Source organism: Phascolarctos cinereus, unplaced genomic scaffold (genome assembly GCF_003287225.1).
Source record: "Phascolarctos cinereus isolate Bilbo 61053 unplaced genomic scaffold, phaCin_HiC Scaffold_9;HRSCAF=440, whole genome shotgun sequence".
Taxonomy (NCBI): domain Eukaryota; kingdom Metazoa; phylum Chordata; class Mammalia; order Diprotodontia; family Phascolarctidae; genus Phascolarctos; species Phascolarctos cinereus.
In genome coordinates, this window is record NW_027556402.1 from 51,857,788 (window position 1) to 51,881,754 (window position 23,967).

At 37.2% G+C, this 23,967-nt stretch overlaps 1 long non-coding RNA gene across 1 annotated transcript in view; it reads left to right on the forward strand.

Moving 5' to 3' along the window:
• The first annotated feature begins 649 nt into the window (after positions 1 to 649).
• The window catches only part of LOC110218589 (uncharacterized), a 36,376-nt gene continuing 13,058 nt past the window's right edge, over positions 650 to 23,967 (forward strand). The window contains exons 1-2 of the long non-coding RNA XR_002327367.2: positions 650 to 769; positions 3,098 to 3,244. This is a non-coding gene — a long non-coding RNA (uncharacterized LOC110218589). The remainder of the gene's footprint in view (positions 770 to 3,097; positions 3,245 to 23,967) is intronic.

Genomic DNA, 23,967 nt, shown 5'->3' on the forward strand with positions numbered 1-23,967 from the left:
GTTCCAAGACAATTGATAAATTCTCAAAGTACTTCTGCTATTTGGCACAACTGTATCCTTTCCATTCCAAGTCACTTGGCATATTGCTAACTGTTCAGTCTATATTCACTAAGGCATCCACACAATAAGTGAAAATATTTGCTTGCAGTTTTTAACAGACAATGATTATGCACATTTTTAACAGATTTTAAGAGTGTTCAATTATTGTCAGGCTCCATTATAATGATGTATATGTTTGAGCAATATCTTCAAATATGGTCACAATTTCTCACTGATTAAATTGCTGCTTACAGGCACTTTTAAAAACTCCAATAAATGTTTCATTCCCAAAAGGCACCACTAGGTGTATCAAAGTAGCAAATGATAAAATTTTATATTATTATAACAGCTTACTGAAAACATTTTATAATTAATGCTCACCAATACAATTGTACAGCAATGAAGTAGTTTAAATTGTATGCTCCAATGGCCCCACTTGACTGTGGAACTCCTTGCCATACCATGTTGAACACAATCACGTAAATAAAGCACAGGCTCCCATGCAGGGCATTACCTGCTAAGAGAATAAACAGCAACAAAGGCATATTGTGAGGTCATAAGAGTAGATCAAAGAATAAGGGAAAGAAGAATTACTTTCTCCCCTCGCTCCCCAGTGAGTCAATGGTGACAATCCTCCATGCTGGTAGGAGAAAGCACTTCTGGCAACTCACTTTCCTAAATTATGGAGTTTTACTGCTGTTGCTACATGCTGCCCAGAAGTGGGATGAAGGTAGGGATACTGGAACTTTTATTTTGGTAAGGGGAATAAGATAGACTTCCTCCCTGCTATAGCATTTTACTCAGAGGAGAGTATACCCCAGGTATACAATGAATTAGTTCATGGGTAAAGAACAGATAAAGATGGAGTCTGCTGGGATATCAGATGGAATATCATGAGGATTGGGCTCTTGAGATCAAGTAAACAGAGGTAGAGGAGTAGAAAGCTCTCAGACAACAATTGTGAAGAGTAGCAGGAGTGACAGAGGAAGTTGGTGTAATGGATTATTTTAAGTCCAGGGAGAGTGTACATTTCTTAATATATATAACCAAAAACTTTCCCTTGTAGTTCAATGTGTTTTAAATTGATTTTTCTAATCTTTGTCCATTCTTCATCATATTCTTCCCTCCATTTCCACTTGCATCCACTCATAATGCTACCCACCTATTCCTAGCCTAGAATGCAACATAAAAAGAAGGATGAAGAATTCTATTTTTTCACCACTAGAAAGTCAAACTGCATGACTTCATGAGATAGTTCTGAACAATGTGGGCAAACATTCACTGTGGATGTGATTGAGACACCACTCTCATTTTACCTGATATTTAAAGGGCTCTTGACACATAGATATTTTAAGGTGAAAGGTTAATGTATCAACCCACTGAAGCATTTAGTCTCCATCCCACAATTCTCCCACATTCTTCCCTTGTATGGTGCCTATTTCAATATACTTTAGAGTTGGTAAGTAAATATGACATTCAGATATGATTCCCAAGAGTATGGAACACTGCCCAGCTAGTGCTATCTTGAATAATATGTTAGAAAAATTTTCTTTTTGAAACACACACCACATCCCCTACTTTTCTCATTATACCAAAGCTACAGAATGTCAAAATTACCTGTCAATTAGATATTTGTAAAATGTGATCACCTAATTCTTTTATTTTGATCAGTATTAATGCTTCTGTTAGACTGACCTCATGCATGTTGGAGACACATTTAAATCAGTTTTGTAGTTGAGGGCAACACAATGATTATCTAGATATTGTCTTTGATATAGTCCTTGATTAGATACTTTATCATCTACAACTAATGGACTGAAACAAGTAAATATCTTGTTCCCCTCCAAAAAAATGAAAAATTGTTAAATAAGAGAAAAGACCCATCAGAGTCAAAAATGATGTTTATATACTTAATACCTGTTTGTGAAATTTAAGTCTCTAGCAGAAGACATATTTTGAAAGGTATTTTTCCAATGGTGAATTGTTCATTTGAATTGGCTTTTGTAGAAATCATCTCAGACTTCACTTAATGCACTTTCTTCCTTCCTCTCCCACACTTGGTACCTCACCACAGAATAGATCATCATTAGGATAATCAGGGTTAAGTCTGACAACGTATAAAAAAAACAGGAAGAAAACATGACTTCACTTGGCTACGTCTGCCTGTGGCATTCTTGATGAAGTAATATGAGGCTATCGTGCAGTTTGATTTCATTTGTGAATGTGCTTGTTAAATCCATACTTATGGTAGAGGTTTTTCTAAAATGTGTATTTAAACTGACAAGCAATGTCTCCACCATAGTGTGTGTCATCATCATAAGTCTGTCAGGCCTTTTCTTCTCTCCAGGGTGCAATGGAGTGGTTTCCTTTTGAAAATGCATGTTGGGGCAGCTAGGTGGCACAGTAGATAGAGCACTGGCCCTGGATTCAGGTGGACCTGAGTTCAAATCTGACCTCAGACACATAACACTTACTAGCTTGTGACCCTGGGCAAGTCACTTAACCCCATTGCCTAACCAAAAAAAAAAATGTTACCATGAAAATGCATGTTAAATCTGAGGAACTATTGTTTAATCTCTCTGAAGACCTATCTTTCTTTATTAATAAATCAAAAATAAAAAATGTAAGAAAGGAGAATATTAAAATTTCCACTGCTTTCCAATTGAAGTGTCTGAATAGAGTTGTTGCTAATATTCTCACTATTATTAATCCAACATTCACTAGTAAACCTTGAAAATTTACAGTTTCAGTTTCTAGTATTGGTTCCTCTGTGCTCTATTATTAGCAGAACAATCCTATCAGGGACTCAGATACTTCTTTTCTCCTCCTACTCACCTTTCTTTCTTTTTTTTTTTTGAGTTCCAATCTAGAAGAAAAATTGACATGAAATACCTCTCTACACATACTGAAGGAGTTTATTTTGTGGAGTGTGTGGGAGGCATGAGTATTTGGATTCTGGGGAGAGATAGGTTGGTTTCCACAATTTTAAGGAATATTTTCATTATAGATTTACACTTCAATAAAGTTAATGAAATTTAAAAGATGTTCTACCTTTTAGATGACTAATTGTGAAAAGAAATGGAGGAATATGAATGAGAAGAAGAAGAGAATATAAAAAGAGGTGTGAAGAATAATTCAAATGGGACAGTGAATATGAAAGGAAAGGGATTAAAAAAGAAGAGAAAAAAGGCATTAAGAGAACACGGTAACAGTTAATGATTTCACAATGTGATATAGTTTGAAAACTGATTGAAGTCTTATATTGTCTTTGAAAATTCAAGTTTTCAAGAAGAAATTGAGTTTTTGGAATATTTGAAAACTTTGTAATAGAAAAATTCAAATCTACAATTGCCCATAGAAAATATATAGAAATAATAGGAGAGGAGCTACTGTTGCTAATGTTACCACTAATAACAATAGCTACCATTTATATAACATATTGAAGTTTGCAAAGTGCTTTACACAAGTTCTTCCATTTTACAGATGAGGACATTGGTGTTTTCCTAGGTCACATAGACAGTAAATGTCTAAGGCAGAATTTGAACTCTAGTTTCCTGACTTCTAGTCTAATAAAAAAAAAAACAAAGGAAAAAAAGCCCAAATCAATCTTTGTCCCTGTTTTTAATCATTGCATAGAATATGATGTAAAATAATATATAAATATAAAAAGAAAATGACAATGTAAAATGTATTTCCAATATTAATGATAGTATTGTTATTTGTTCTTCCTTCTTGAAGAGGACCATGACACCAGGAAGGAGATGTCCTCACTTGCAAGTGAATTGGATTAAAGTGAGGCAGGGCTATGCAAAATCATCTTTACCTGCTGGGGCAGGAAGGGAGGAGGGAAGGAAGGAAAGAAAGGAAGGAAGGAAGGAAGGAAGGAAGGAAGGAAGGAAGGAAGGAAGGAAGGAAGGAAGGAAGGAAGGAAGGAAGGAAGGAAGGAAGGAAGGAAGGGAGGGAGGGAGGGAGGGAGGAAGGAAGGAAGGAAGGAAGGAAGGAAGGAAGGAAGGAAAGGAAGGAAGGAAGGAAGGAAAGGAAGGAAAGAAGGAAGGAAGGAAGGAAGAAAGGAAGGAAAGAAGGAAGGAAGGAAGGAAGGGAGGAAGGGAGGGAGGAAGGAAGGAAGGAAGGAAGGAAGGAAGGGAGGAAGGGAGGGAGGAAGGAAGGAAGGAAGGAAGGAAGGAAGGAAGGAAGGAAGGAAAAGAAGGAAAGATCTGCCTTGCCCAACTGGAACTGGTCCCCAGTGGGGCAGCTACTACTACTCTCAGGTTGCTGTTTGTCCTTCATTCTCAAAGAGGACCATGACATCAAGAAGATGTCATGACTTGCAAATGAATTGAATTTAAGTGAGGGTGGGCTGTGCAAAGTCACCAGCCCCACTCCCTCCTCCAGAACCATCTGGGTCCAGTGGCAAAATATAGACTTCCAATATCAATGACAGTATTATGATACTTTTAAAGCCTAAATCTTTCACCAAACACTACCATTGGGCAGGAAATTGGTGCTTTGCTTGAACAGGCCCACAGGAAAACAGTATAAATTATATACACTTGCACTACAATTAAGAGCACTTAGATGTTATTTGTTGAAATGACTTCGATGCCACTATATTATGAATGATTGGGAGTGGGGATAAGGGGGCTGTTTGGTCTAACAAGGAATCTCAATCACCTGCCCCCTAATTATGGACAATTCTCCCAACCTGTAGTTATGTGCAGTAAACTGCATGTTTGCTGTAATCCAAATTATGAAGTTGAGTTGCTTTGGTCATGGAGCTAAGTTGGCATTTGACATACTCTCATAAATGTCAAGTGAGGTTGGCAATCCCTTTTTATCTACAATAGGTTATTAAATGAGTTTGAAAAAAGACATAGAGAGTTTTGAAAAGAAAGAGGAGTTGAAACCATATTTGAAATAAGTTCTTAGGCAATGGTCAAAGCCAAACTGCAGGGAAGTATTTCTGGACATTTTTGAATCCCTTTGCTTAATTTAATTGTATTGTTTATACTGACACCTAGATTATAGCATCTGGGTAATCGACAATGCTGTCCAGCAGGATAGCTTTTGTCAGGATTTTATTAATCCTGGGATACTGTGACTTAGACAGTTATGATTTCTCAAGAGCTACAAACATGCAAACATTACACTGCTTTGAAGGCAGAAAATAGGCCTTGGTTTTCAAAGACTCATCATCAGAGCTTTGCTAAGTGAAAATGTTTGTTACTGGCTTCAGATAGGAACGTGAAATGATTTGAAAGACTTGTCTCGATTTGTTACAAAATCCAGGTACTGGATGTAATTCACACTGAAAAGTCCATTCTCCACCCCCATCACTCCACCCCAACACAACTCTCTAGAAACAAGGAAAGTGTGAATCATACTTTTAACAAATTGAATGTTAGCCAAAGGAGATCTACAGCATATCTTTGAAATTCTGACAGGCAGTATCTTCAACTGAATAACATTCCTCCTGAATTCAGTGTATGGCTTTGTAATTTTAATGGGGAGTTCATGACTGATGATGATTAGAAAATCAACCACTAATCAACGTCAGTACAATTTCCAAACAAAGAGAGTCACAGATAACCTCTTAATTTAAGAATCTCCACCTCTTTCTAGTTTCCTCACCAAATCAAATACCACAACTTCCAAACTATGAAAATGAAAAGCCTAAATTACAAACAGTGCACCCTGCATGGATTTCACCAAAGGCCATCAAAACTGAATCCATTCATCAGTTATTGAATACTATGGCTTTCTTGTGTGATAATCATTGTTTCAAAACCTGCTTCCAATTACTGCAAAGTCTCCCTGGAATTCTTCTGGGGAATAAACTACAGTAGCTTTGTATCAAACTGGAATGTTTCTTGATGAGAACTAAATAAAACTGCATGTGGAAAACATGCTGTTTTGTTTTTTTTAATCCTGATAGGAGGTATAAAAACTTCTGTAACAATAGTGTTTAATAAAGATCTCTCATTAGAAAACATTTAGCCTCAAAGAAGTCCCTTAGGAAATTACTGAACTTAGAATTCCCCAAATTTAGATTTGGTCCTCAACAGAATAAATGATTTCCTCAATCTGATAATGTGGCCACTCTGTTTCTCTCTGTGATTTATCAGAACATATATATGTGGTGATAGTGGCACTGAAGAATTCCTCCCAGATTAACACAACTATCCCAGAAAGGTAAATATACTCTAACAAAAGTCAGTTGAATGAAGGAATGAATGAAAAAAAGGAATGGATGAAAATTATGGCTGAGGAAGAATAAACTTTACTGCAGCTACCCCCACACAAACTATCAATAAATCCAAAAAAAATTATTAAGCACCCACTACATGTCGGTTACTATACTAAGCACTGGGGGCATATATGTCCTTAAGAAGCTTCCATTCTAAAAGTGCATGCATACAAGTATATAGAGAACAAAATCCTAAAAATGAATTCAAGGTAGTTTGGGTCAGGGCTCAGTGGAACTACAGCTGGAGGAATCAGGACGAGCTTTATGCTAAAGTGAGTCTCAGAGGAAACTAGGGATGCTTAAGGACTTCAGGAAAGCATTCCAGGCATGTAGGGAAGGCAGGTAGGGAAGGAAAGGCATGGTCCAGAGGTGGCCTCGAGGTTGAAGTTTCCCCACCCTTGGGCCTTGATTGTACAGAAGAGATCCTTTGAAGCTCTCCTCACTCCCTAGCGATGCACAGAGTGTGTTGTGTGTGTGTGTGTGTGTGTGTGTGTGTGTGTGTGTGTGTGTGTAGCACTGAAACAATGAACACAGTTTGTCTATGGGTGGGGGATGAGATTTGTGCTTATTGGATTTTGCCTGTATGATAATGAGATTTCATAAATTTAAGATTATATATATATATATACATATATATATACATACATATATATATGTGTATATATATATATGTGTGTATATATATATGTGTGTATATATATATATATATATATAAAGCTCAAAGGGACTTTGGAAGTAATGTAGTCCAAATCCTTTATCCTATTGATGAGAGAGCTGAAGCCCAGAGAGTTTAAGTGACAAGTTTGTACAGGGAACTAGAAGAGCTGGGATTCAAATCCTGGCACTTTGTCTCCAAAACCTGTATGATTTTTACTATTCCAGACTCTAGTCAAGATATCCATTTCCCAGCTAGTATCTACTTTGCTTTCTGACATATTTCTGTGCTGCATCTAGGATGTCTAATGTAAATGGAAGTACATGGAATGTATGAGTGTACACATGTACATATTCACTATACCTGTACATATACGCATTATTTATATATGAATGTGTATATGTATATATATATATATATATATATATATATATGTATGTATGTATGCACACAAATTTATTAAGTGTTGGATTTGTGCCAAGCATTACACTAGGCAACATAGGAAACACATATAAAATGGGACAGGCTGGGAGAAATCAAGAAAGGGCCTTGAAGGAAGGGGCATGTGAATAGTGCCTTAAAAGAAGTAAGGACTGCCAAGAGATATTGATGAAAGAAAGCACTCCAGGTGTGGGAAACAGCTTGTACAAAGTCACAGAGGCTCCAGTTGGAATGCCATGAATGACAAAGTGCAAGCAGAACAATTTAGCTAGAGTATCGAATTTGAAATCAGTCTGAAAAGATAGGTTGGAGCTATATGTGGGAAAGGCTTTAAGTACTAAACTAATGTGTTATTTTAACCTATGGGCAATAGGGAGACACTTATTCTTTTTGGGCTAACACTATCAGGACTGCACCTTAGCACCATCAGTTTCAAAATGCTATAGGAAATGGACTGGAAAATAGAGAAGTTGGAATCTGGGAAAACAATTTGGTGGCTGTTCCAATACTCCAGGCAAGAGATGATTAGCATATGGGTTAGGGTAGCTATGGCTTTATTGAAGGAGACTTTGTTTTCTCTTTTATAGTATCACCAAAAATGGACAAAACAGAAGGAATAAACACTTATTAAGCACTTATTACATGTAAGACACTGTGCTAATCACATTACAAATATGACTTCATTTGACTAAAGTAATGTGGTTTTTATATTGGCTAATGATAGTTTGATACATTTTTAAAATCCTATGAAATACCATCAGTGGGTTGAGGTCATATTTCAAATTATGTATTTTATCTGAATTTCATCAGTAATGATCATCGCCAAAAGTCAGAGTAAAGAGAACAAAAGTAGCTAGTCTCTCAACTTAAGATGCGAAGAATGTAGGTTCTTATGGCTGAGACAAGATGTTGAGTACTTTTATTGCATCTGGGTTCTAATTAGTTTCAACTTAGTAGCTACCTTTTTTTAAATAGCATTGAGACAAATAGGAAAAACATATTTTTATCCATTCATTTTTGCTTAAAAACAAAATGCCTATACCATGAGTTTTGCCTCTAATTCACAACACTCCAGGATGTCACCTATATTTTCCAGTTATATTAAAGTCTACTCTATAGGCACTCAGTTCTCCAAAAAGAACATTTAAATGCACTTTAATAAATAAGCCTATGCCTAGCATGCTTTAGAAGAGGAAGGTTTATATTTATAAGAATGAAGAATAAGAATAAAGCATTGTAACCCCAATATATAACTGACGAGCACTGAAAATGGAAGCCATTTCCTCCAGATTTCATCATCACAAGCCTTTCATTGTATGTGACATTGTGCTGTACAGAGTATACACAATGTCCAAAAGGGACATAAAGCAAATTCCATGAAGAACCTAAGCAAGACAGAACCTGAAACAAGGGATGATTAGTAGTGGCACTGGGTGGCATCCTGATTTACTTGGAACCCAAAGAAATGTTTCTTTGTTTGCCAAGGAGAATCAAGGTAAAAACAAATCCAGCCCCGGCACCACAATCTATGCTGAGTGATCCTAAATTTCATTTGTGGATTAAGAAAGAGAGCATTGGTAAGTACATAAGACAACTGAAATGGGTTAAAGTGATCTATAATAGATCCTTTTTTTTAATAAGTATCTTCTTAAAATACATTGTTATAAAAATTAGATCCCATGTTAAGTCAATGAATAAAGATTTCTTTCTGCATTTTAAGTGGGGTGGAATTGATGCAACAGGCAGCAACATATCCTAGAAATACATATAATATATATATATATATATACATACATACATATATATACACATGCATATATATGCATATGTGTGTGTATATATACACATATATATATATTGTGTATATATGTAAATATATACATATATGTATGTATATGTATGTAATTTATACACAAAACAGTGCAGAATTCAAACTCAAAAACACTTTGGGGTTAAAAGGAATCTGAAATCCTCTGTGTGTGTGTGTGTGTGTGTGTGTGTGTGTGTGTGTGTCCTGTAAGGTAATACGCAAAATTATTTCTTTTTGTTAAACTGCATCATGTTTAAGTCTAGAATGTTTTTGTCATGAAGCTAAGTGATCCCTAGCCTATCCATTTTATCAATCTGGATTTTCTTAAACTATGATACTCTTGTGTAGCACAGGCAAAATATTTAACTGATAAGAGAGTGCACAAGAGAATGATCAAAATGACAATGACCTTTCAAGGAAGGCTTTCTAGCAAAGCTGGAGGCTTTTAAGTTGAAAGGATGAGTTAGAGGAAGAGGGAAGGGATTGCAAGTAATTAGAATTCCAAGGTAAAGTGGTATAATCAAAGGCATGGAGACACAATATCTCAAGCTACTACAAAATTAGTACAAATAGATTGGTTTGGCCAGATTAGAGAGGCTACATAAAGAGAGAAAGGATATATAAAATCATAAAGATACAGTGACTAAGAGGTGCTGGAAAGTCTCTGGTGGTTTTGGTATCATTTGGATTCCATAGATTGGGGGGGAGGGGAAGTCACTGATGATTGTTATGCTAGGGAATGATTTTATGAAATGGTGTCTGAAGAATGTGATTCTGGAAGCATCACATAGGGCAGAGTAGAAAAAATAAGGCCAATGAAGAGAAAAGCTAGAAAAATATTGCAATATTTTATAAATGAAGAAAGGCCTTATGACATGCCTCAAAGTCAGGAATTAATTAACTAATTGATGAAAAAGCATTTATTAAACCCTATGTGCCAAACACTGCCAAGTAGATAAGGAGTTTAGTCCCTACTTTGAAGGAGTTCAAATTCTAATAAAGGGAGACAACAAGAATAGGAGGGTTGTGCTGCGCATCAGATGGGAAGACATTATGTTTCTTAGGATCCAGCAGGAAGTTACATGTAATCCAGCTTCTTTAGTGTCATTTCCATTTTTAAAAGTCACATCCATTTCTGATGATGAACCATTTAATGATGCCAAGGATTTCAATGGTGAGAACTTTCTTTCTTGGGTCTTCAATAGCTATGGTTGCTGAGGAGACTGCTAGCATCTGTACATTCAGTTGCCAGATTGTATCTCCAGAGGAAGCCTTTGGTTCAATACCAACCTCTGGCAAGTAAAGACTGCAACTTCAGGCAAAGATCTAAGCTTCTCAGTGGCCTAAGGAATTCTCTATGCATTTAAATGGCAGAGATGTTACTGATACACTCACTGGTAGAAGTTTCTCACGAGGAACTCCCTAAGCAATGACAATAAAGTTCAAGTCTACTCTCCCACCCCTACCCATTCACCCCCCCCAAAATAAAAAGAAAACACATGTGAAATGATTAATTCTGTGATCATATTGCATTTTGCTCTACATTAGTACCAAATTTAAGGAAACTCTTTTTGACAGTGGAGAGAAACAGGGAAGATTACCTACAATAACATTAAGGTTATAGAAGGCACTTAATAGCACAACCCAATATTTTGCTCATAGAATGAAAGCTCCCTGAAGGCAGGAACTGATTCACTTTTGTCTTTGCATCTCTAGTGCTTAGTATTAAGTACATGGAATATAGTAGTCACTTGATAAATATTTGTGAAATTAAAATGAATCAAATCTATTATTTAAAAATAGTGTTTCAGTTTTCTTTGTAATAAGAAAAATTGGAAAGATACAATGATTTTTATTTTTATTTATTTTTAACTTTTTTTTTTAGGCAATTGGGCGTAAGTGACTTGCCCAGGGTCACACAGCTAGTAAGTGTCAAGTGTTTGGTCTGAGGCCAGATTTGAACACGGGTCCTCCTGACTCCAAGGCCGGAGCTCTATCCACTCTGCCACCTGGGTGCCCCAAGATACAATGATTTTTGCCTAAACCTGTATAAATGGGAGTGCACTTTTAGACTTCATAGATCTATACTTGTCGATGTAAGAATCACCTAACCTTATCCAGTGATGTTTTTTTCCTAATTAAAAAATTGTTCCAATAGAATAAAATGATTTGCTATGTACAATATGTACTAGAAAAACCATTTAAAAAAAGTTTTACTTCAAGTGATTGAGTAAGCTAATACCTGTAAACGGAATAGACATGTTTTATATATAAATATATATATATACATATATATATAAAATATATATATATATATACATATATATATATATGTATATATATATATATATATATGTATATATATATATATATATATATATATATATATATATATATATATATATACCAACCAAGAAATTATTTTACTATCCTATGCATTAAATTCATGTTTGTTTACATTTTATTTACAATGCTGCATCTCATGAGGGAACTCTTGATAAGTGAATTCATCTGTTCAAGAACATGAGTTTGGCTTCAAGCATTCAAGCAAGTCCCTCATAAGCATGTCCAATTTCCATAAAATTGGAATAAAAACATTACAGATTCCAAAGCTCCGTTTTGCTACTTACATTATGACCTAATTATAAAAACTAAATTTGCGTGTTGGCTCTCATACTCATGGTGATCAATACTTCTTAAGTAGTAGGCACCTTTGCCAACTTTACTAACATGGGCACAAACAAAATAGTTATCTCTTATGATATATATCTCCACTAAAGTTATGTAATAATTACTCATTTTGGCATATAGGGTATTCTGACTCTAAATTTTTCTTAAGCAAAATGATGGGTTTAGTCTAGATCAAGGAGTTTTTAACTTGGGGTTCCACAAACCTGTGTTTCAAAGATATCTAGATAAATGTTGCTGTTGCTCAGTCATTTCAGTCATTTCCCACTGTTTGTGATCACATTTTAAAGGTTTTTCTGGCAAAGATATTAGACAATAGTTTGTCATTTCCTTCTCTAGCTCATTTTACAAGTGAGAAAACTGAGGCAAACAGGGCTAAATGACTTCCCCTTGGTCACACAGCTAGTAAGTGTTGGAGGCTAGATTTGAACTCAGGAAGAGGAATCTTCCTGACTCCATGCCCAGCACTCTATCCACTGCACCACTTAGCAGCCTTGATAATTGAATTGCAATAAAATTGGTTTCCTGTGTAATCTTAGCCATTTTAGTTTATGCATTTTAAAATGATACTCTGAGAAGGGGTCTATAGGCTTCACCAGGCTGCCCAACAGGTTGATGGTAGATCAAAAAGATTAAGAATTCTTGGAACAGTCTCTAAAATTCCTTCCAGTTCTAAATCTTTTGATGCTCAGGATCCTGGTTCATTAGCTAGCTTTACAGCAGACCTTCTTGTCAAGGATGCAGTTCATTGTTCTAAATTAGAGAGGGTGGAGAAACAAGACTTCTTATTAAGAAGTACTCATTTTAAGATCTATTATTCTCAGGTAGACTTAAAAGAGGAAACAGAGCAGGGACAAATAAGTGAGGGAGGTACAAACCTTCCACCCTTTAGACTCTAGTACACCATGGTCGAAGCTTGCTTATTTCCAGTACAAGTGGAACCAAAGGTTTGGATTTCTTGCCATTATGCCAGCAAGAACTACTATCATTGCTTCCATTGTGCCAAATGAGGTAAAAAAAAAAATCAAATGTGGAGGCCAGGATACTAATCCAAGTGATGTTAAAATGCCAGTCTATTCAATTCATTCTCATTTGTTCATAGCTGAATCTGAAGCCCAGAGGGTTTTTGTGGTAAGTTTTAATAGCTAGTTGAGTTAGGATCAGAATCTTGGTTTCCTGCCTCTCTCCTAGATGGCAGTGATTGTTTTTGGACATTTTAATACTCTCTATAGCTCCTTCCATTGTGTTTTTGTTGTTCTCTTTTTATTCTTTTGTTTTTGTCTAGGCAATGGTGTTAAGTGACTTGCCCAGGGTCACGCAGCTAGTAAGTGTTATGTGTCTGAGGCCAGATTTGAACTCAGGTCCTCCTGACTCCAGGGCCAGTGCTCTATCCACTGACCCACATAGCTGCCTCTTTTTCTTGTTCTTAAAGAGGACCAATGACATCACGAGGGAGATGCCATGACTTGAAAATGAATTAGATTTAAGTGAGGCAGAGGTGTACAAAGTCCTTAGCCTCACTCTCTCCTCCAGTCATAGTAGATCGGTGGCTAGACATGAGTAAATACAACTGGTGACGGCCCCAGATGCAGTGGGGGGCCTTGACCTTTTCAAGCTCACTTTTGCTTTGTTTTATTTTGTTTTGTTTTTTTCCCAGGTCTCAGTTTGTCTGAGGCAAAGGCTATTCGGTAATTAAATGCTAGGTAAGAATCGAAGAAAAATATGGCCTAATTTGTCTTCACAAAAGAATTAATCTGAGAGGGGAAGACTCAGGATTTCAGGCTGGAACAAAAGTAATTGCTATTTACATTCATTTTGAGCCATCAAAACCCAATAATGAGCAAATAAGGATTGGGTTGGAACCTATTAATGGCCAATAAGTGAAAGCCAGAGTCATTTGAGTTTAACGTGGACTCTCCATGGTACTTAGGTGAAATGTAATAGTTATTTTAATGTACTTATACCAATGTCACATAGAAGAGAAATTAAGCTTTTTTCTTTGCCTCCAGAGGAGTCAATGGATGGAAGTTGTATAGTGGCAAACTTTAGTTTGTAGCTGGGTAAAACTTCCTAAAAATTACAGCTCTCCAACTGCGGAATAGGATTCCTCCTAAGCTTGTGAGTTTCCTTTTATTGGAGGTCTTCACCACTTGGCTGAACAATCTTTGGCTTTATTGCTGAGGAGATTTGGGGTAGGGCACATGGGTTAGATCTGATAGCCACTGAGGTCCTTTTGAACTTAGAAATTCCGTGATTATCTCTCATTTGACCATTAAATCTCTTGTCCAGTAAATAATCAATGGACTTTCTCCTTAAGGACATCCAGTAGGAGAGAACTCATTTTCTTCCAAAGAAGCCTGTTTAAATTTTGGATAGTTTTATTATTGCTATTTCTCTAAAAACAACAATAATAGTCCTTCTCATACCTGTATTATTATCATTTTAATTTTTATTTAATTATTGGGATTTTTATTATTGTCAAGTGCTTTGCTAAAATCTGGGTATGATACAGTTTATTTATCCAATTATTATGCTCCACCAGTAGAGTAACCAGATAAGAAAAGGAAATAAGGTTGATTTGGCATGACCTGGTTTTGATGATGGCTCAGTGAATCTTTTGGTTTATACATGACGTCCTCTGCCTTTTTTATAAATTAGATATTTGCACTTCTATCATCCGTTGGCACATGCCTCATGTTCCACAGATGTTCGAAGAGCAAAGAAAAGTGGTGGAGGCATCAAAATAAAGTTTCTTTCAGTATATCAGGGCATGGTAACTTGGACTTATTAACAGCCCTGTCAATGTGGCAGTGTGCTAAGCTATTATAGGAAATGTTGGGTTAAAGTAGTCTGACCTTACTTTGTGCCTTTAGGCAGCTTGGGATCATTCACAGATGAAGCAGTAAGATAGAAGTAAGTATTCCATGCATGACAAGAGTACTACTGCATTTTCTAAGGAGGAGCTTCCTTGATATTAATATCTTTCTGACTTCCATGGCATATTGACCTATAAGAAAGAATCTCTGGAAGACTGTCAATATAAAGGGCAGCTAGGTGGCTCAGTGGATAGAGCACTGGCCCTGAAGTCAGGAGGACCTGAGTTCAAATCTGGCCTCAGACCAAGCACTTGACACTTGCTAGCTGTGTGACCCTGAGCAAGTCACTTAACCCTAATTGCTAAAAAAATAAAAAAGACTGTCAATATGTGGACCCCTTCCTCAGATGCTTGGTTTCTTTTGACGTACTAGTGGATTAGTGTACCAGAATGGGCTGTCTGTAATGAGAAGGCCTTTCAGGAAAAGTGTGCTCTGGTATTCTGATACTCTACACTCTCATTCTGAGTGCAAAGTTTTAAAAAACCCAAACGATATTTCCATCAGTATACCATAGAAACTACATGCATTGCTTCCCCTACCAGTCTCTAGGGCCAAGGAAAAGTGATTCATAGTGTGAAAGAATAATTTTAAGAACCAGAGATCATAACCACGGGTTGAATTATCAGTCTTTTCATATAGTTTAGAACCAAAAAGAACTTTATAAGTCATCTAGTCAAATTTTCATCACAATAATCAATCCAGCAATACTACAAATTATGAGAGTACAACTTCATCTCATTTAGAATGCACTAGAGTATTTACATCCATCTTTATTTTTACGTCCATATTTTAAAAGAATGAAGTAGAAGCATACTATGGATCAATTTAGCCTTTAATAAGCAAACTAATTCCTTTGTGAGAAATCGGATACAGGTGGTTTTGCAAGAGTGACATTAGGAATACCTGCCTTAAAATGGACAGCTAGATGGTACAGTAGATACAGCTGGGCATGGAGTCAGGGTGACCTGAATTCCAAACTCATCTCAAACATGTGCTAGGTATGTGACCCTGGACAAATCCTTTAATGTCTGCTTTTCTAACTGTAAAAAGGGGATCATTACAGCACCTATCTCACAAGGTTGTTCTGAGAATCAAATGAGATGATAGATGTAAAGTACTAAGTTTAGTGTCAGGCATATAGTAGTCACTTGATAAATGCTGGTTTCCTTCCGTTTGGTGGTGGAGGAGAGAACTCTTCTCGGGAGCTGGCAGCAGAATATAGCTGTAACTCATTTGGGGACTAGAACAAGAGAGATGTTTCTTATTAGATGATGTCTATGAATTCTAACGGATGGGAACCAATATCGTTGGTAAAGACGAAGTGCTAACGGAACTTTTTCTGAAGGGCTGTGAGGACTTAAAAAAAGGCTTAGCAAGGTATCCTATGGTTGGAGATTTGGTGTTTCTGATGGAGAAGGAGAAGAGAGAAGACAAGGAAAGTACCATAAATAATATTTTTCAGCCATTTAGGTGACAGCAGGATTCAAGTTCTTGGAGCCAAGGATTAGTCAGAGATGGCAATAATGAACTTGGCATGACATGTGTGTCAAGTGTAATTCCCTGATCGTGTAACTTAGTAAAAGCAGTGGGTCCAGAAGAGGGATTATCAAGGGAGGAGGGCCTATGACTGGTCAGGAAGAGATCAGACAGAGGTTTCTTTCTGAAAAACATACAATCACATCAGGATTACAGAAGAACGAAGATCAATCAAGTTACCAATATGGGAGCACTGCAGAATTATCACCAAGGCAATGGACACCACTAATTCCGTTCCTGCCCCAAAATATGTGAAAGGGTTTTTTTTAACAATATTTTGTTCTCCCCCAATTGTACATTAAAAACAATTTTTAACATATTTTTTAAAGTTTTGAGTTGGAAGAGGCATTGACCAAGGACAAAGGAAGACTAAATAAAAAAAGCCCTGATTAGCTCCTAGACCTAAAAATTAGTAGTGTATGTCTCTGTAGGGGATAACTATATCAAGACTGACCATTATAACAGAAAAGTGGGACTAGGAGGAGGGTTGCTCTGGCAGGAGGGCATTCCACTTATTAAGAATGCATGGAGTTGGGGCACCTAGGTGGCACAGTGGATAGGGCACCGGCCCTGGAGTCAAGAAGACCTGAGTTCCAATCCAGCCTTAGACACTTGACACTTACCAGCTGCATGACCCTGGACAAGTCCCTTAACCCCATTGCTTAGAAAAAAAAAAAGCATGGAGTTGTTCAGGACAACTAGTTTTGGAGATAATTTACAAGGCCTCCATAACACCTTCCCCAAGCTTCAGTAACTCTGAGACTCCACTGTAACAGAAAGAACTTTGAGTTGAAGTGACCAAGAGAGAAAAGTCCATCTTCATGCTGTGAATAGGGCAGTTCAGCAGACTTGATTACGAGGGTGAAGAGGAGATACCAGAAAAAACAATGTTTAAGTTCAAACCTTTATCTCAGATGGAGAAGCATAAGGGAAAGAAAATATGGAAGCCATCAGTCTGTCCCTCTTGAGAGAATGCTAAAGTGATAGGCAGGGCAAAGGGAGTAATGGGGGGGGGGTGTCATTAGTGCTGATAACAAGACAGGATAAGACAGATGAGTCAAAAAGAATGCTGAACACAATAGCATTGTGACAGGCACCAAGCAAGAAGACAATCATTAAGTACATATGATTTTCCAGGCACTTTGCTAAGCACTTGGGGTACAAATACAATAAAAAAGAAAGACAGAACCTGCCCTCAAAGAGTTTCTATTATAATGAGGAAAAACAACACACAAAAGAGAGCTGAAGAGGAGTGGGGGTGAAGAAGGTACCCTCCTTCCAAGGGCATGGTAGTGAAATTCAGAGAAGTACCAAGTGGAGGAAAATGAAGCACGACCAGCCTGGGCCCATCCTGAGCATGAATGCCCTCAAAAGATCCTCACTGATGGGAAAATAATTTATACTTCACTTCTAAGAAACAGCTAACTGCAGAGAGACATTGGCAAACATATGGCAACATTCTCACCATGGGCAGATTGTTCATGGCCTTCCCAATATGCCAATTCAGATACACGTAAGGAGATCAATTCATACCCTGCTTTCCAAAGGACAGGGAGAGAGAAGGCACTCATAAAAGAGGCCAATTGTACATTAGTTTAGCAAAAAGTGGTCTGTTCCACAGCTAGAATCATGCAGAAGGAGAGAGAATAGCTGGCTTGTTTAACGAGGTGGTGGACAGCACAAAGGTAATTTATCACAGGTGAGTGCTATTGCCTCTCTCACTATCCCACCCACCCTGATTATGTTGGTAGGGAAAAGCTGCTTTAGTGGATGATGTAAGGAGAAAGAAAGGCTGCTTTTTGGTCAATTTAATTAGGATGGCTGATTCTTCCACCTTTTAGGTGATTTCAGCTTGACTATCCTGCAGTAAGACCCTGAAAAAATATGATTATGTCCTGATGATAAGGTTTCTAATTCTAGTATGGTTAATTTGTTGAATTCTCAAACATATGTTGGAGTTTGTATTTGTGGGAGATGTGTAGTACTTGAAATCTATTAGTTAATCAAGAATGGTTAGATTCTGGTGAATAATTCTGCTCATTTGATCATGTCTTTCTAGGTGTTTGACAAGGGATGAATGTATGTAACCTAGAGTGACATGTAGCACAATTCTCACCATTTTCTCTCAAAGTTTCATGAATTAATGAGTCCAGCCGCTTAAAGATGACTTGTCTGAAATTCGTGGAAGCAATGATCTAGTCTTATGTCCCTATCATAAACTCCTCCATTTCTGTGAATAAAATCACACGGCAGTTATTTAATGCTTCTTTGTTGACATATTATTGGTGGAGTTTAGATAGATGTTATTCATATAAGATTTATTTTGGTTATGTTCTTTCAGGGGTGGGAAACTTGCAGCCTCAAGAACATATGTGGCCCTCTAGCTCCTTAAGGGTGGCACTTTGACTGAATCCCAAACTTCATAGAATAAATCCCCTTTGTTCTTGAGGACCAAGGGCCACATGTGGCCTTGAGGCTGCAGGTTCCCCACCGCTGAGTCAGATTTAGATTTTAATCATTTAATGGGCTCACCTGGAAGAAACCCAATATCAATTACATATATTTGTTTATTATTGTTATTCTAAAAATTAACTTTGCTTTCCAAGTCTTTCTGAAAGAGAGGGAGAGATCTGTGTGTATGTGCATATATAAACGTAAATACATACTTGCATGCATACATACACATATGTGTGTGTGTGTGTGTGTGTGTGTGTGTGTGTGTGTGTGTGTGTGTGTAAAACCTTTCTTCTTGGCTTATTGGTAGAGGCAGGTTAGAGGGAATAATGGATTAGAATGCTGTACATAGAGTGAGAAAGTTTAAATCTTATCTCCCAATCTAACTGTGTGACCTTGAGCAAGCCACTTAACCTTTCTTTCTTTTTTTGGTGTTTTATTTTTTTGGGGGGTGGGGATTAATTTTTTTTTTATTTTTAGTTTTCAACATTCACTTCCACAAGATTTTGAGTCCCAAATTTTCTCCCCATCTCATCCCTCCCTCCCCCCATGATGGCATGCATTCTGAATACTCCTTTTCCTAATCTGCCCTCCCTTCTATCTCCCCAGCTTTCTCTTATCCCCTTCCCCTTCAATTTTCCTGTAGGGCAGGATAGAGTTCTATACCCCATTTCCTGTATATCTTATTTTCCAGTTGCATGTGAAAACAATTTTTTTAAAACTTTGGGCTCCAAATTTTCTCCCTTCCTCCCTCACAACTCACCCTCACTGAGAAGGCAAGCAACTCAATACAGTTTGTACATGTGTACTAGTCACATTGTGAAAAACTAAGCATATTTCCCTTAATCCTATCCTCCCCCCCCATTTATTTTATTCTCTTTTGACCCTATCCTTCCTTAGAATTGTTTGCTTCTGATTACTCCCTCCCCCAATCTACCCTCCCCTCTATCACCTCCCTGCTCTCTTGTCCCCTTCTCCCCTATTTTCCTGTAGGGTAAGATAGATTTCCATACCCAATTGAGTGTATATGTTATTCTCTCCTTAAGCCAAATATGATGAGAGTAATATTCACTCATTCCTTCTCACTTTCCTCTATTTCCCTTCCACTGTAAAAGCTTTTTCTGGTCTGTTTTATGTGAGATAATTTATCCCATTCTACCTCTCCCTTTCTCTTTTTCTCCAAATAATCCTTTCTCACCCCTTAATTTTATTCTCTAGATATCATCCCTTCATCTTCAGCTCACCCTGTGCCCTCTATCTATCTATCTATCTATCTATCTATCTATCTATCTATCTATCTATCTATCTATCTATACATACATGCATACACATATTTTTTTCTCCCTCCAACTACTCTAATACTGACAACAGACTCATGAGTTACAAATATCATCTCTCCATGAAGAATGTAAACAGTTCAACCTTAATGAGTATCTTATGATTTTTCTTTCCTGCTTACCTCTTCATGTTTCTCTTGAGTCTTGTATCTGAAAGTCAGATTTTCTATTCAGCTCTGGTCTTTTCATCAAGAATGCTTGAAAGTCTTCTTTTTTACTAATTTCCATTTTTTCTCCTGAAGGATTATGCTCAGTTTTACTGGGTAGGTAATTCTTGGTTGTAATCCTATCTCCTTTGCCCTCTGGAATATTATATTCCAAGTTCTGTGGTCCCTTAATGTAGAAGCTGCTAAATCTTGTGTTATCCTGATTGTGTTTCCATAATACTTCAATTGCTTCTTTCTGGCTGCTTGCAATATTTTCTCCTTGACTTGGGAACTCTGGAATTTGGCTACAATCTTCCTAGGAGTTTTCCTTTGGGGATCTCTTTCAGGAGGTGATCAGTGGATTCTTTCAATCTCTATTTTGCCCTCTGGTTCTAAAATATCAGGACAGTTTTCCTTGAAAATGTCTTGAAAGATGATGTCTAAGCTCTTTTTTTAAATCATGGCTTTCAGATAGTCCAATAATTTTAAAATTATCTCTCCTGGATCTATTTTCCAGGTCAGTTGTTTTTCCAGTGAGCTATTTCACATTGTTTTCTATTTTTTCATTCCTTTGAATTTGTTTTGTAGTGTCTTGATTTCTCATAATGTCACTAGTTTCCAATTGCGCTATTCTAATTTTTTTTTTTTTAGGCAATTGGGGTTAAGTGACTTGCCCAGTGTCACGCAGCTAGTAAGTGTCAAATGTTTGGTCTGAGGCCAGATTTGAACTCAGGTGCTCCTGACTTAGGGCCGGTGCTCTACCCACTGCACCACCTAGCTGCCCCATGAACTATTCTAATTTTTAAGGAAGCTTTTGGACTTCCTTTTCCAGTTTTGCTTTTTAAGGCATTCTTCTCCTCACTGGCTTTTTGGACCATTTTGCCATTTGGGTTAGGCTATTTTTCTAAGGTATTATTTTCTTCACTATTTTTTGGTCTCCTTTAGCAAGCTGTTGACTTGTTTTTCATTATTTTCTTAAATCACTCTCAGTTTTTCCTCTACTTCTCTTACTTGCTTCTTAAAATCCTTTATGAGTTCTTCCATGGCATGGGACCAATTCATATTTTTCTTGGAGGCTTTGGATGTAGGAGCTTTGACTTTGTTGTCTTCTTCTGGTTGTATGTTATGATCTTCTTTGTCATCTAAGTAAAATTCTGGCTCTTTGCTCTGCTTGCTCATGATCCCAGTCAATTAGTTGAGTTATAAACTCTTAAAGTAAGAGAGTCTGCTTCCAGTGTAGAGAATGTACTGTCCCAAGCTTTGGGGGTTTTGTGCAGCTGTTTTTAGAGATACTTCTAGGGACCTATAAATATTCAGTTCTTCCAAGGTGCTATGTTCAAGGGTGAGGTGTTTACTCCCTTCCTGGCCTGTGCTCTGATCCATGGTGACCACAAGCACTCTTTTCTGCTTTGGAACTGTGAAGAGGACTTCCTTTGTATCATCACTAGAAACTCTACCAAGTCATTGCTCCTCCTTGCCCCAGGAATGCCATCCAGAACTGTGACCCATATCCAATCATGGGCAAAGCAAGAGAATCCTTCACCAGCAGAGAGATCCCTGCAATCCCCCTCTGATCAGCCACTTGATTACCCCTCAGTCTGTGGGCCAGAAGCTCTGAAGGCAGCCGCCACCCCAGAACAGTGCCAGGACTGGAGCTGGGACCTTGCCTTTTCTCTTACTGCAGACTTAGACTTTTCCCACTGACCTTCTAAGTTGTCTTTGGCATTCATGGGTTGAGAAGTCTGGAAACCACCACAGCTGCCCATGATTCAGTCCTCTAAGGTCTGCTCTAGGCTTACTGAGGCCTGGTTTGCCTATGCACCCACACCAAACTGCATTCCTCTTCCAGCCTAGCATGATAGACCTTTCTGATCAACCATCCAGGTTTTCTTGGGCTGGAAATTTATTTCACCCTATCTTTTTGTGGGTTCTGCTGCTTTAGAATTTGTTTAGAGCCATTTTTACAGGTATTTGGAGGGGTTTGGGAGAGAGCTCAAGCAAATCACTGCTTTCACTCCACCAACTTGGATCCCCTCAGTTAACCTTTTTAAGTATGATTTCCCTCATCTGTAAAATCAAGACAGCAAAGCTCATAATGTTGCTGCAAGGATCAAATAAGAGGAATATAAGCAAAATCCTTTGCAAACCTTACAATGCCAACAAATGCTAAATGCTATAGCTCTAACTGATAAAACTTCCCAAACTGGTTAAAAATTGGTTCCCTCTTTGTTCCACCTTTGAAATTAGAATCTTTTATTCCAATTAGTAAAAACACAAGACATTCTTTTGGAGAAGAGATATATGTAGCCATCGCATGACAGAACTGAGGGATTATGAAGCTAATGTATTTCACCATACTACACACTTATGGTACATCTTCATTATTTGATGAATGTGAAAAATAGTTTGGTTTGCTCTTGGGAAGGCCTAGTGTATATATAGATAGATGTCTGGGCTGTGTCCTGGTTGTGTCTTTAAATGAAATATTAGCTAGGGTATAAATTAAACAAGGGATGTGCAAATGTGCTGAATGTGCAAATTACTGAGTATGATTTGCTCATCTATACAATATCTGACCACACCATCCCAAGGAGTTCCAGTCACTACCAGAAAAGAAAGATTTGACATCCTCTGCAAACTCTTTTCCCTGGAGGTAAAACAATTTGTTACACCTGCATATCTTGATTATCCAGAGTAAACTGCTGTAGATGCAGAGGCATGCCCCTTTGGGCTGCATTTCTTTTTACTGTTTTTCATGACTTCCCATCTTCAAAAGGTCTGAAAAACTGGATTAAAATAACTGAAGGAACATTGAAATTACCATAGCACACAACATCTTTTCACATTAATGCCTACTGCATGGAAGGCAACATATTATAGGAGAAAGAATACTGGAATCAAACAGTCTGGGTTCAAATCTATCCTCTTGCATTTACTACCAGTGTGATCTTGGGCAGCCTCAGTTTCCTTAAATGGAAAAAGAGATTCTTGGACTACAAAATTACAAAGTCCTTCTCATCTCTAAATCTATAATATTAGGAGTCTTTACAGAATTATAGATTTTTTTTAAATAGCTTACTAGTTCAGAGTATGCCACTTACTATTTGATTATTATTTAGAATAAATTCCTTAAACTTTTTCAACTCAGCTTCCTCATATGAAAAATGAAATAAGAATATCTGTCTTGCCCTTCTCACAAAGCTACAAAAATCAAAAGAAAAATGAGAAAGTTCTTTGAAGGCATGAGTGAAATATGTGTGTGTGTTTTTATATCACCTTTATTTCCAAATTCACCCTCCCTTCCCTACCAGAGCAGCCATCTTTTGTAAAAATAATAAAAATTAAAATATATAAATATAAAATAAAAATAAAAAGAGAAGGGAAAAAGGACAGTTCAGCAAAAGTAACCAACACACCACGTGAGTCACAGCATACACCATATTCCACACCCATAATTGTCCACCTCTTCAACAATGAAAAGGAGGTTCATTTTCTCATCTCTTCCTCAGGACCAAGTTATATCATTATAATTATATAGTGTTAACATCTTTGGGCTGTTAGTGTTCTTTCCATTTACGCTATTGGAGTCGGTAAGTAAATTATTTTCCTCATTATGCTTGCTTCACTTTGTACCGTGGTGTCCATGAGTTTTCCTGTGCTTAGTAGAAATTTGTCATATTCAATGTTTCTTATGGTGAATATTACTTAATATTCATATGTCACATGTTTTGCCACACCCTT